We start from the raw sequence: 13,647 nt of genomic DNA, 5'->3' as shown, positions 1-13,647 counted from the left end.
AGTTGATAATATATAGCGATATAAACTCAAATATACAAGGTCACATGTAGTCATATTTAAAGAGTATATATACACCTTATTTATATTAAATATGATCTGTATATATTAATATTCATTGAAACTAAATGCTTAATAACAACTGTTAAACTAAACTTGCATGTGTATGTAATATATTAATAAAAATATAGATCATATAATTACACAAATCATATAAATCATTAAATATAGTAATTATCATTAAAACCAGACAATTTCATCATTAAATATTTGTTTTTGCTATATAATGACCTTTAATTTGGAGGAAGAGAAACTGGGGGAGTGACTTTATTGTGTTGGGTGTGTCAGTGTCACTTATACCTTACATCTGATTGGTCCAATTTCAGTTTGAGATCTCTAATCCAGAACACGTCCTGCCCCGGAGCAGGTTAGCCGTGGAGTGTAAGTTACCATGGCGATGAACACCGGTAAAAGCCAAGTTTCTGTCATGGTACCTAAAACCCAGGATTGGAGAAAACTAATCTGAAAGTTACCTGTAATGGTACAGGCCCCTGGTCTATGAGTCTACAGATATTCACAAACATGCAGTTTCACAAGCCAGTTTTCTCTGCTGATGTTTCTCACACCTTTTGCTTAAAAACCAGAAAGATCTTGAGGCCTTAATTTCACACTCTGTATTCATACTGAAAATCATGATCTAGTGAGCTTTAGAACAATAATTAAAGGGTAAGTTCACCCAAAAATAAAAATAAATTCTGTCATTATTTCTTGGTGTAGTAGTAAGAAATTAGATCTGAATGTGTCAAAAACCAAAGAGATGATTGTTAATTTTAGTAAAAGAGCACGGGCGCTTCAACATGTGGTCATTAATGGTACATAAGTGGATGTTGTGGAGGAATATAAGTACCAAGAAATGATTTTTTTGACAAGTTGAAGTTTGACCAATATTATGATGCAATTGTTAAAAAGTCGAACTAGAGACTGTTTATGCTGAGAAAGTTTAATTCTGTCAGTGTACAGAAAGGTATCCTCGGGTCATTTTACAATTCATTAATTGAAAGTATTTTGTCTTTTTCTTTTATTTGTTGGTTTTCATCACTGTCTACCAATAACAAAAATAATTTGCAAGGTATTGTGAATATGTGTACAAAAATTATAGGAGTTTCCTTACGAAGCCTCACATCTAACTATGAACAGAAAGTGCTGAGGATGGCACACAAAATAATAGGAGATAGCACACATCCATTGCATTTGGACTTTGAGTGGATGCCCTTGGGGCGATGTTTAAGGACAATTAGATGTTCTACAAAGCATTATAAATTTACTTTTGTGCCTGAAGCAATTCGCTTATGTAATAAATCTGGCTGATTATTATTATATTTTCTTTTTTTCCCCCTTTTTTATGTATTTAGATTTTTTGAATGTATATGCATTATATATGTGAAGCACCATGAGACTCTAAATTAATTCCCTAGGGGATAAATAAAGCTCTAAACTACACTAAACTTAATTACTCACCCTCATGTCATTCAGACACACCAATAAGACCTTCGTTCATCTTAAGAATGCAAATTAAGACATTTTGTCAAGTATTCTTGTCACTTCATAAAATTAAGGTTGAACTACTGCAGTCACATGGACTATTTTAACAATGTCTTTAGTACCTTTCTGGACCTTGAAAGTGGTGGTTAAATTGCTGTCTATGGAGGAGATTTTATCAAAAATATCTTAATTTGTGTTCTGAAGATGAACAAAGGTCTTATGGATGTGGAACGACATAAGGGTGAGTAAATAATGACAGAAATTTATTTTCTTTTTCCCCCCCTTTTTTTTCAAGTTTTTGTATCTTATCAGTCATTTTTGTAATGCAACAGGCATTTATTTGAGAACTGAATTGACTCTTCTGCAGGTTTTTGAGTGCTGCTGCAGATGAAGCCTGTCAGTATTTGGAGAGAGTTGTGGGTAAAAACCCGTTACTCCAGAGAGAGCTGAATCTGAGTGAACATGAACTAGGAGACACACGAGTGAATCAGATCGCTGCTCTACTGCAGGATAAACACTGTCGACTCAACGCACTGATGTGAGTATTGTTATTTTAAAGTCAATTCTGAGAATTCTTTCTAAACACTTTATAAATATTACAAATGTATTGCTGAAACACATTTCAAAGACTGTGAATTGTGTAATGCTTAATTGTGAAGTTAAAGCGTTAAACAGTTTTTCACCAAGTCTCTGCTCAGGATTTTTTGGGTGGAGCTAAAATGGGGGTCTGATGACGCACTTGGACCCCTGAGCATAGCCCCTCCCCTAACACTATATAACTGTCGATGACGCACCGAGCGTGGCGCCGCCTCTAACTCTACAGCGGTTCACTTGCTCAATCTCGAGTGTCATTACAGTCATACGGCCCTTTGCACATTTAGCTAGTAATGCCTTCGTCACGCAAATGCATATTACATGGTTGTTATAATGACTCGACTCGACAACAGTCGGCAGTACGTGCCCACCAATGAGTGTAAGTTTCTGAGTTTGCGTATGTTATAATTAGTAGGTAGTCCACAGTAACTGTACTAAAATTTGCAACCCTCTAAATGATTCTTTTTTTTTTTATGCATGAGTATGCTCTCGCGAGTGGGCGTGGTTTCAGCGCCGACAGCGGACACGCCCCCGGCGTTTGAAAGCAGACAGCGCTGCCTATTTTTTCGAGATATTGATAACTTATTTCATTTACTTGCAGATTTTTTTAATCATTCAAATTTGGCTGGGTGGTTAATAGCACATTTTTCTGCGGTGTGACAAACTCAGAACACATACTTTAAAACGACTTTACAGGGACTTTAAAAATATTACATTAATTTTAATTGTAATGTTACTGTATCTGATATTTCCTCACGTATTTGAGTCAGAGCAGTTTTTCTCAGCATCACACAGAGCCACAACAATGTGAAGAAACGTGACATCAAGTTTTAAATATTTGACTAAGACAGTTTGATCATGGGTGAATAATTATTTCAGTTACTGTAGAGGGAGATAAGTGATTTTCTTCCAGAGCTCAGAAAACTCTTCAAATAAGTGATAGATTGAGAAAACAGCTCCTCTATAAACACAGAGATGTCTTTCCTAACTTTCACAGGTTAATTCAGTGTAAATTAAATATAAGTGTGTATATACTGATGCTCTTTTTGAACATGACTGCTGAATGATTTACTGATTGCTGGTGTGAAACAAATTTGTGACATCAGAATTGTTCATAACTGCTATAAATTTTCTGTAATGTTTGTATTTCACAAGTTGTTAAATGTCTAATTTTGGTGCAGCTTATACTATAAGTTTTGAACAAGTACATTTCAAAAATCTGTGATCAGTATCTGCCTGTAATAAGATCCACCGAAGGCAAGTTGACTGAACACAAGTGCAGCTTTATTCAAATAAATGTGAACACAATTAAAATAACAAAGAAAGACTTGACTAAGAAACATGAACATAAACCAACAGCAGTTACAGGGAACAAAGACAGACAACAAGCAATGGTAACATTAGGACTATACAGTACATACACACAGACACTAATAAACAAACAAGAAACAGCTGAACACAATGAACATGAACACAAGAGGTGTGTTCGACATCGGCTGCGGCTGGATATAACCGATCAATGAGAGTAGGCGCGTACAGGAGCTGAAAACAGACTTCACGTCAACACTTTCTGCTTCCCGTATGACGCTCGCACTGCATTTGCATACTTTATCACAGCTAAAGTGAAATAAATGCAATATTTGACTAATACACTGATGTTTCAGAGACGTTTTCATTCAATACTTTATGTACTGCTTACAGCGTCAGTTTTTACAAGAATAAAGTTCAACATGACCATATATTATTTAAATACCAATGTAGTGGTGTCTACATTTTTTAATACATTTTATCTTGATAAATATGACACAGCATAACATCACAACTACATGAAAAGAGTTTTAACTGTTATAAAAATTGAGATTTGTGAGCATTAGTGGAACACAAAACACACGTGATCGTTGTCATGTGGTGAATCCGGCCAATCGTGAAACAGCTGTGTCGTCATCAGAGCTCGTGCAGCTCCTCTTCAGAAACTGAGCTGGCTGCCTCAGCCGGCTGATCTCGAATCGCTTTCACGGCACCTTGAAGCCATACGTCACAGTCACATGGCATCGGCGCTGTCTCCAGTCGGACAAAATTTCTTACCGGCATACACTGCTTTAAGTCAGCCACTTGTTGGTCTCTACGCCGCTGCATCAAGGCGAACAAGCCTATCGGTAGGTGACCACTGGCGCGGGGCAATTCATTCCTATGGAAGTCGAGCTTCACAATCCCACAATGCACCTCGTGAGCATAAAGTTTGACTTCCATAGGAATGAATTGAAAATGCTCGCTCTGCTGCACCTGCCCCGTGACAGTGGACACATACTGTAAGTGTTAGGGTTAGACACGTGAAACAAGGAACCAATCAGGGATGCGTTTCCTGAAAGCATCGTTGGTGAACCATGGCCGTAAGTCCCATTGAACTCTGTTGGTAACGATGGAACTTGCGACCATAGTTAGCTTTGGGAAACACACTCCAGAACGTGACACATGAACAGGGGGAGCACATGAAAAGATCACATGAGGAGCAAGACTGTGAGAATTATAGGCATGAAAAAATTAAAACAAAATTAAAACAAAAAAACACAAACATGAATTAACCAACTAATTATGTAATACTTACCTACATTCTCGTTTGAGTAGTCAAATGATCCAAAGAAAACATCTTTAAAGCAGAAAAAAGTCACTTTTAAAATAAGACCAGACTGATCGTATTTCAGCTGTTCTCGAGTCAACAAATCAGTGATTCAATGATCCAATCGGAGGGAGTCTCCAGTGAACTGAACTGTGGGATCCTCTGACTGAGTGTGCGACTGTCAGTTATTTGTGAACTAAATCTGCTGTGATCTGTTTAAACCCACTGAAATGCTTTGTTCAGTTTCAGGATTTCATGGGACTTTTTTTTTTTTTTGCGGCCTAAAATGGCTGAATTTGCAGTGGCTTTTCTCAAAATTTGTGGCAATATTTGTAGTATTTCTCGTTGTTTTGCGGTGAAAATATACCACAGACAACATTCTTTTAACATTGTTATACTTTTCTGACCTCAAGAACCATTGCAGGACTCCAGACTATCATTTGCGGACGGTGCCATTGAGTTCTAGGTGGCACCAGCCCCTGAGGGCTGACAGTAAAGCACTGAGCTTGAGTTGAGATGCTGATAATATTAACTTTTATTATTATCATTCATAATGTCTAAATATAAATTAATAAATGAAGAGTTTGGTCCCAAAACGCTATAACTCCATTTTGATTAATTTTAGTAAAATGCCGTTTTCTTTACCAAGAAAGTGGCAAGATGAAAATTACAGTTTTCTGTTTCAAACTTTCACATAGCATTTTTTGTTTATAAAAACACAAAACACATTTTTATATTGAAAATACACAACAAAGTAAGTTGATTCACATATATGACAGAAATTACTGGAACGAGAAACAGGTGTTCGTGATTCACATTCAACCCGTTCAATCACCGCACATCCCCAAACACTCCCTCCTGTTGCAGACCCCGTTAAACCACGCCCCCCTCGCCACATACCCCCACCGCCCGACTCAGGACGGGGAGCCGTCCGGCCTGAAGTAACGGCCCGCCACATAAAGCAGCCTTCACCTGGGTGAAGGCCTGCTGGCACAGCTCCGTCCACTGGACCGTATCTGGTGCATCCTTTTTAGTCAGATCAGTCAACGGGCTGGTGAGGTCCGAATAATTAGGAACAAACCTCCTGTAATATCCCGCCAGCCCGAGGAACTGTCTGACCTCCTTTTTGGTCTTGGGACGCGGACAGGTTGCAACCGCTGCTGTCTTATCAATTTGGGGACGCACCTGTCCATATCCCAAGTGGAAGCCCAGATACCTTACTTCCACACGCCCAATTGCGCACTTCTTCGGGTTGGCCGTGAGCCCAGCTCCTCTCAGCGACCTCAGGACAGCCCTCAAATGCTGCATATGCCGCTGCCAATCGTTACTAAAATAATAATGTCATCCAGATAGGCAGCCACATACGCAGCATGGGGCCGTAAGATCTTGTCCATGAGTCGCTGAAAGGTAGCCGGTGCCCCGAACAGCCCGAACGGAAGGGTCACGAATTGGTGTAATCAAAACGGCTTCGTTAAAGCGGTCTTTTCTTTGGATAATGGAGACAAGGGGATCTGCCAATACCCTTTCGTTAAGTCCAGTGTCGAATAAAAGCAAGCTGTACCAAGCCGGTCAAGCAATTCGTCCACACGCGGCATTGGATACGTGTCGAATTTCGACACTGCATTCACCTTGCGATAATCCACACAGAACCGCACTGAGCCGTCCGTTTTGGGAACCAAAACTATCGGGCTCGCCCAGTTACTGCTGGATTCCTCTATTACCCCCATTTCAAGCATTGCCTCTAATTCTGCCCAAACCACTTTTTTTTTGTGTTCAGGTAACCTATACGGCCGGCTGCGAATCACCACTCCCGGCTCTGTCTCGATGTGGTGCTGAATGAGGTCAGTACGGCCCGGTAGGGGAGAAAACCCGTCGGCAAACTCAGCCTGTAATTTGGAAACATCAGTGAGCTGTGAGGGCGAAAGGTGATCTCCCCCCGGGGCCAGAGAGAGGGTTTTTTTACATTCGCCTCTGGCCCGAGATCATCCTCTCCGCTAATCACCGTCGCCAGCATCACTGACTCCGCCTCACTCCACTTTTTCAGGAGGTTGAGGTGATAAATTTGACGTGCCCCTCTCCTGTCGGACCGTATTACGTCATAATCGAGATCACCAACTCGCCGTGTGACCTCAAACGGTCCTTGCCACTTCGCCAGTAATTTGAGCTTGTCGTGGGGAGTAATACGAGTACTTTCTCTCCCGGTGTAAATTTACGCAGATTAGTTCCCCTGTCATACAACCGGCACTGTCTGTCCTGGGCTTGTAACAAATTCTCCATAGATAGCCACCCCAAAGTGTGGAGTTTTGTTCTCAAGTCCAGCACATACTGAATTTCATTTTTCGATTGAGATGGTCCGTCCTCCCAAGACTCTCTTAGGACATCCAACACCCCGCGGGGGTGGCGCCCAAAGAGAAGCTCGAAGGGGGAAAACCCAGTGGAGGCTTGCGGGACCTCTCGCACAGCGAACAACAGGGGTTCCAACCATTTATCCCAATTTTTGGCGTCTTCTTGAACGAACTTACGAATCATGGATTTAAGCGTGCGATTAAAACGTTCGACCAACCCGTCCGTTTGTGGGTGAAAGACGCTGGTTCGAATCGATTTAATGCCCAACAATTCGTACAGTTCGCGTAGCATACGTGACATAAACGCCGTGCCTTGATCAGTGAGGATTTCTTTCGGAATCCCCACTCGGGAGATTAAACTGAAGAGGGCGTCCGCAACACTCTTAGCGGAAATGTTGCGGAGAGCCACTGCTTCTGGATATCGTGTTGCATAATCCACAATGACTAATGCAAAACGATGCCCTCTCGCTGATCGCTCTAATGGCCCGATGAGGTCCATGCCAATTCGTTCGAAGGGGACCTGCATTAATATAGCCTAATAACTGTGCTGAATATAAGGCAGTCCCGGATTGGTCACGTTAACAGCTGGGAAAAGTTGAATTCCTGTGACCTGGCTGATTTAGCACATTACTCAGCTTGTTTGTATTTACCTAGGGGGATGCATTTTACGTGGTACAGAACAATCACGAGATCCCAGTTCATTTTCAGTGGGATAGACAGCAGATGGAGGACAGATCGCTTCACATCAATCTAGCATGAAAGAAAAAAAGACTACCAAACGAAAATATACAAAACATTAAGCATCATTAAAAAAAAGGTTTTTAGCTCTGGTTTGTTGTAGACTACAATATTTCATATAGCTATAGTGCTGCAAGTCAAGAGCACTATACGATTTATGTCAGTTCATTATCCAATGTTGAATTCCCAAATTATTTGGGTACACTACAGGCATGAAATGAAATAAAGTAATAACGAATTAGTCAATAAATAAATATAAACAAGATGGGCAATGTGCCAAATCAGTGGCCAGGTATTTGTATTTATTTATTGAAATATATAATAATTGAAAATAAATAAATAAATCACAGTGCTCTTGACTTGCAGCACTATAGATATATCAGATTCGCCTCATCCCCGGCGAACTGCCTCTACTGTGATGAACAGAGTTAATAACTGCTGGATTTAAGGGCATTTCAAGCTAACGAGAATCGTGTGAGGTGCAGAAGCTCAAGCTGTTACCGTAGTAACGAACAATGCCCGCTAGAGAAAACATCTGCATCTTTACTGTATAAAAATGTTATTAGAGACGAGAGCTAAAAACCTAACAAAATTTTTTTTTAAATTATGGTTGATTATTTTGTAAATTTTTGCTTGGTAGTCTTTTTTATTGATTGATCGATTGATTGATTTACTTTATTAATCCCCAAAGGGGAAATTCAACTCAATTTTTCTCTGTCATGTTAGATTCACGTGAAGGATCTTAGCAAGCACTGCTGCTCTTGAGCTTTTTTTTACTACACTACTCCTAAACATTGATGCAGTGTAAATATAACAGTTAAATCAATGAAATGACAGTAGTCTAGTGCCTGTGATAATGGTACAGCCCACGGGGGAAATTACAAGACAAAGAATGGAAAAATAGGTTATATTTCATTTATTCAAATGATTGTTTCTAAAGTCATAATTTAGCAAAAGTATTTGTTGAACAAGTACACAAAATGTTTTTTTTTTTTTTTTTTTTTTTTTTTTAAATTAACATCTGGTTCAATTTTTACATTTGCATTGTATGATCTGAAAACTGAATTGTGAAGCATCACATTTTTAAGATTTTTTTTTTTTTATCTAGTTAGTAATTGTTGAATTTCCAGCATATTGATACGTTATACTGATTGTGTGCATGCAGAAATCTGTCTTTTCAACAGAGAATAAAGAATAGAGAGATCAAATAAATAGTTAAAAATGAAAGAGAAGAAACAGTATCTTCAGCACACAGAACTAGTGTAACTGGGTTTCAAAACAGACTATTGGAAACTAAATGCTGCTGAAGCTCTTCAATAAGATGATCATCATAGATGTGAACTATTGTTATTTCTCTGTCTTCAGTCTGAGTGAATGCAGAATTACAGAGACACAGTGTGTCATCCTGACTTCAGCTCTGAAATCAAACCCATCACACCTGAGAGAGCTGGACCTGAGCTGGAATAAACTAGGAAACACAGGAGTGAAGCACTTGTGTGACGTACTGAAGGATTCACACTGTAAACTGGAGAGATTGAGGTCAGTAACATTCTTCACATATAAGAAACAAAATGATTAAAATCACTTTAACAGTTTAAACTAAAACACTTTATACTCAATATCTCACAATGACTCTGAGTTCACATTATATTTGTGAAACATTTTCACCTTAGTATTTTGTGATCTGGTGAAATTAGTTTTTTATTTTCCATTCAGACAGGATAAGTTGTACATGTAGAGGTGGGGTAAAGTAATTATTACCAGAGCTTCTCAGTGATTTTAGTCCTGTCCGAATGTGCCGTTTCAAATGAACTTCCTTTTACAAAACCTGTTTAATTTTCTTCTTAAGGAAATAATTTTATTCCTTAGTCTGTTAAAGGATTAGTTCGCTTTCAAATAAAATTTTCCTGATAATTTACTCACCTCCATGTCATCCAAGATGTTCATGTCTTTCTTTCTTCAGTCGAAAAGAAATGAAGGTTTTTGATGAAAACATTCCAGGATTTTTCTCCTTCTCCTTGAAGCTGCACTGAAACTGTAATTTTGACCTTCAACCATCTGGAGGCCATTGAAGTCCACTACAAGGAGAAAAATCCTGGAATGTTTTCATCAAAAACCTTCATTTCTTTCAACTGAAGAAAGAAAGACATGAACATCTTGGATGACATAGGGGTGAGTAAATTATCAGGAAATTTTTATTTGAAAGCGAACTAATCTTTCGATGTTTATACAATTATTCACTGTATTAGTAAATGTTGAAACATACATTAAGGTTATTAAATGCTGTACTATTATTGTTCATCACTGGTTCATGTTAACTAATGTAGTTAATGTTAACAAATGAAAGATTATTGTAAAGTGTTAGTGAGTCGACAATGTGTCTGAAAACAACCGACATAAACACATTTAGTAAATTATACTATTATCATCTCTGTGTAAACGTCAAAAACGCGGATCTGTGAAAATGACAACAGCATGCATTATTTTCTACTTTTTTTCTCTCCCTCTGCTAATGTAGGTTAAGCTGCTGTTATATGACAGATGAATGTTGTTCTGCTCTGACTTCAGCTCTGAAATCAAACCCGTCACACCTGAGAGAGCTGAACCTGAGCTGGAATGGACTAGGAGACTCTGGAGTGAAAAACCTCAGTGATCTACTGATGAACCCACAATTCAAGCTGGAGAAACTACAGTTAGTATCATTATACTGTATTTACTGTTTAGTTTATTTTAAGTCAACAGGGCACAAGTCACATAATTTGTGGTGCTGCATCTCCATCTGAAGAAAGATTCAGAAATGGTTTTAATTAACAGGTTTGTATGTGTATCAGTGAAAAGAGCATTAAACTTTAAAGCATTTTAAACTTTGTGGCTGTAAAATAGTTTCATATGCTGAAATCTGACAAATCTTTGCTGTGAAACAAGACAGAAGTGAGAACAGACTAAAAAACAGTGTAACAAATTGTCATGAATGGCTGGTTGTAATGAAGCTCACGACGATGGAGAATACAATAACACCGTCTTTAATCACAAATCTAACATGTAGGAGAGATAAAACACAACCACTTCAACATAAACGACAGAACAATGAACAGACAGAACTAAGAGTTTAAATACACAGACAGAGTCTGTAAAATCAAGAATCAAGGTAAAACTGAACAGCTGCAGGAACTAATTAACAACCAAGAACACTAACTAGGGAACACACACAGACAGCAACACCATGATGATAAAACACAACAAAACTGATACACAAACAGATTATTCTAAAATGTTACATTTATACTGGACTAATGATACTTTTCACTAAATCAACTACAAGGAACAGTGTGTCATCCTGACTTCAGCTCTGAAATCAAACCCGTCACACCTGAGAAAGCTGAACCTGAGCTGGAATGAACTAGGAGACTCTGGAGTGAAAAACCTCAGTGATCTACTGATGAACCCACAATTCAAGCTGGAGAAACTACAGTTAGTATCATTATACTGTACAGCAGTTACAGTGAGATTGAAGTTTATTTATTTTAAGACAGCAGAGCTTATGTTTCATTCTTTATAGCAGTGAAATTTCTGGGGTTTCCTACTGGTCACTTTATTTATTTATTTATTTTTTAATCTTTTTATTAATTGTTTAATTTCCAGCATTCGATATGATGTACTGATTGTGTACATGCAGAAAACTGCCTTTTCAACAGAGAATAAGGAATAGAGAGATCAAATAAATCGTTGAATTGAAAGAGAAGAAACAGTATTTCCCAGCACACAGAACTAGTGTAACTGGGTTTCAAAACAGACTATTGGAAACTAAATGCTGCTGAAGCTCTTCAATAAGATGATCATCATAGATGTGAACTATTGTTATTTCTCTGTCTTCAGTCTGAGTGACTGCAGTATTACAGAGAAACAGTGTGTCATCCTGACTTCAGCTCTGAAATCAAACCCGTCACACCTGAGAGAGCTGGACCTGAGCGGGAATAAACTAGGAGACTCTGCAGTGAAGCACTTATGTGACGTACTGAAGGATTCACACTGTAAACTGGAGAGATTGAGGTCAGTAACATTCTTCACATACAAGAATCAAAATTATTAAAATCACTTTAACAGTTTAAACTAAAACACTTTATACTCAATATCTCACAATGAGTCTGAGTTCACATTATATTTGTGAAACATTTTCACCTTAATGATTTGTTTGTAAGATAATCTCTCTTCCTCTGTTTGTGTCTTTCTAGTCTACTGGACTGTGGCATTACAGATGTTTCTTCTTTAACTCAGTCTTTGACTAACTCAAAAGCACTGCAGTTTTTAAAAGATCTTGATCTGAGATGGAATATGATCAGAGACTCAAAGCGGCTCAGAGACGTGTTACGAGACTCAAACTGTGACCTGAGGTGAGGAAACATCAATGTGATATAAAAGAGATCTTCATTTACTCTGATATGTGAACAAACCTTTCAGATTTTGTGAAAGGAAATTATCATTAATCTTTATTGCAACAAAGGGTTTGTGTGAAAACAAAAAACAGTGAATAATTTGCACTTTGTTCCTCTGAACACTGATTGTTTTCTCTTCTGTTTCACCTTACAGAGTAAATGATCAATCACCAAACACCTCTGGTGGATTGTTTACATCATGGTTAAAATCTGTGAAATCATCATGAGAGGAGCAGAAATCATCAGGTGATCCACAGAAGAGTCTCACTACTGTGTCTATGAGGAGAAATAAATGTGTGATTAATGTGTAAATGTGTTTCATACAGATGGAAGAGACTCAGACTTCACAATGAAATAAAGCAGCATGTGTGTTAGCATGTGTGTTAGAAACGTGATATTGAATAATTAATGTTGCTTTAGTATTCAGACAAATGATGGTTTAGTTTTATTTAAAGGTGAACAGGAGGAAGAAGCTCAGATGAGTCTGTCAGCAGAAATCTTCAGGCTCTTCAGTATCAGACCTACAAATATAATAATGTTTGGATTGAACTCATCCATAATGATTAAAATGTTGTATTGCTGTATGAATATTATATTTAACATTTATAACTTGAGCAACAACCTGAGCCAATCAAATTTTAACTTTTGGCTTGTGACACAGGAAAGCGGTTGCTAAATTGTATATATGAACAGCCAATTATATTAGAGAAAAGTCCTATACAAACTGTTGTCATCTTTTTGCCAGTGGGTTTTCTTAGATTTGTCTGAGATGCTCCTGGCCATGATTAAAGCAAGGCATTGTCTGGAGTCGTGTCTGTTACTGCAGTGCAGCAGGAGATCCAGTTTCTGAATGATAGAGTCCAGAGAACACTGTCAGAGAGGGAACCACCTGAGAATAATATTTATGATTGGGGTCACGTGTGGTGTGAAGTAGATAGACATGTCACGTAAATCACGTCAGGTTCCCTGGTTTGGGATCGGGTCAATCTCAGATGTCTGGGACACACAGAGGCACTGAGGTAACTTAAGTCAGGTGCAGAGAGGGAATTTCTACCACACAATTTTAATATATTCCATTAAGTTCAATCTACTTTTTAGCACGTCTTAACCACAGGAGCTAAATATAACCTTAAAAACATTCAGTGTTAGTCTTGATTCACTAAAATGACCAAAATAAATACTTTACAGAACTTTATGACAATAATATCCCACTGTTCTTCTGTCATATCCTAAATGCTTATTAATTCATGATGCTTGTTTATTTATGATTGTGTAAATTGGTCTTTTTTAATTTAGTTCTGCCCTTAAGAAGCTACATAAGATGCATCACATTTTACAGATCATTCTGTTCAAACTTTTACACCCCCTTATTGTAGTGTTG

General features: G+C 38.1%; 1 pseudogene; it reads left to right on the top strand.

The window, feature by feature from the left end:
- LOC137002568 (protein NLRC3-like) overlaps window positions 1-13,313 on the top strand; it is a 30,533-nt pseudogene extending 17,220 nt beyond the window's left edge.
- The last annotated feature ends 334 nt before the right edge of the window (window positions 13,314-13,647 follow it).

The sequence above is a fragment of the Chanodichthys erythropterus genome, chromosome 16 (assembly GCF_024489055.1).
Source record: "Chanodichthys erythropterus isolate Z2021 chromosome 16, ASM2448905v1, whole genome shotgun sequence".
Classification (NCBI taxonomy): domain Eukaryota; kingdom Metazoa; phylum Chordata; class Actinopteri; order Cypriniformes; family Xenocyprididae; genus Chanodichthys; species Chanodichthys erythropterus.
The sequence above is the reverse complement of the archived record's forward strand: the minus strand, read 5'-3'. Positions and strand labels throughout refer to the sequence as shown.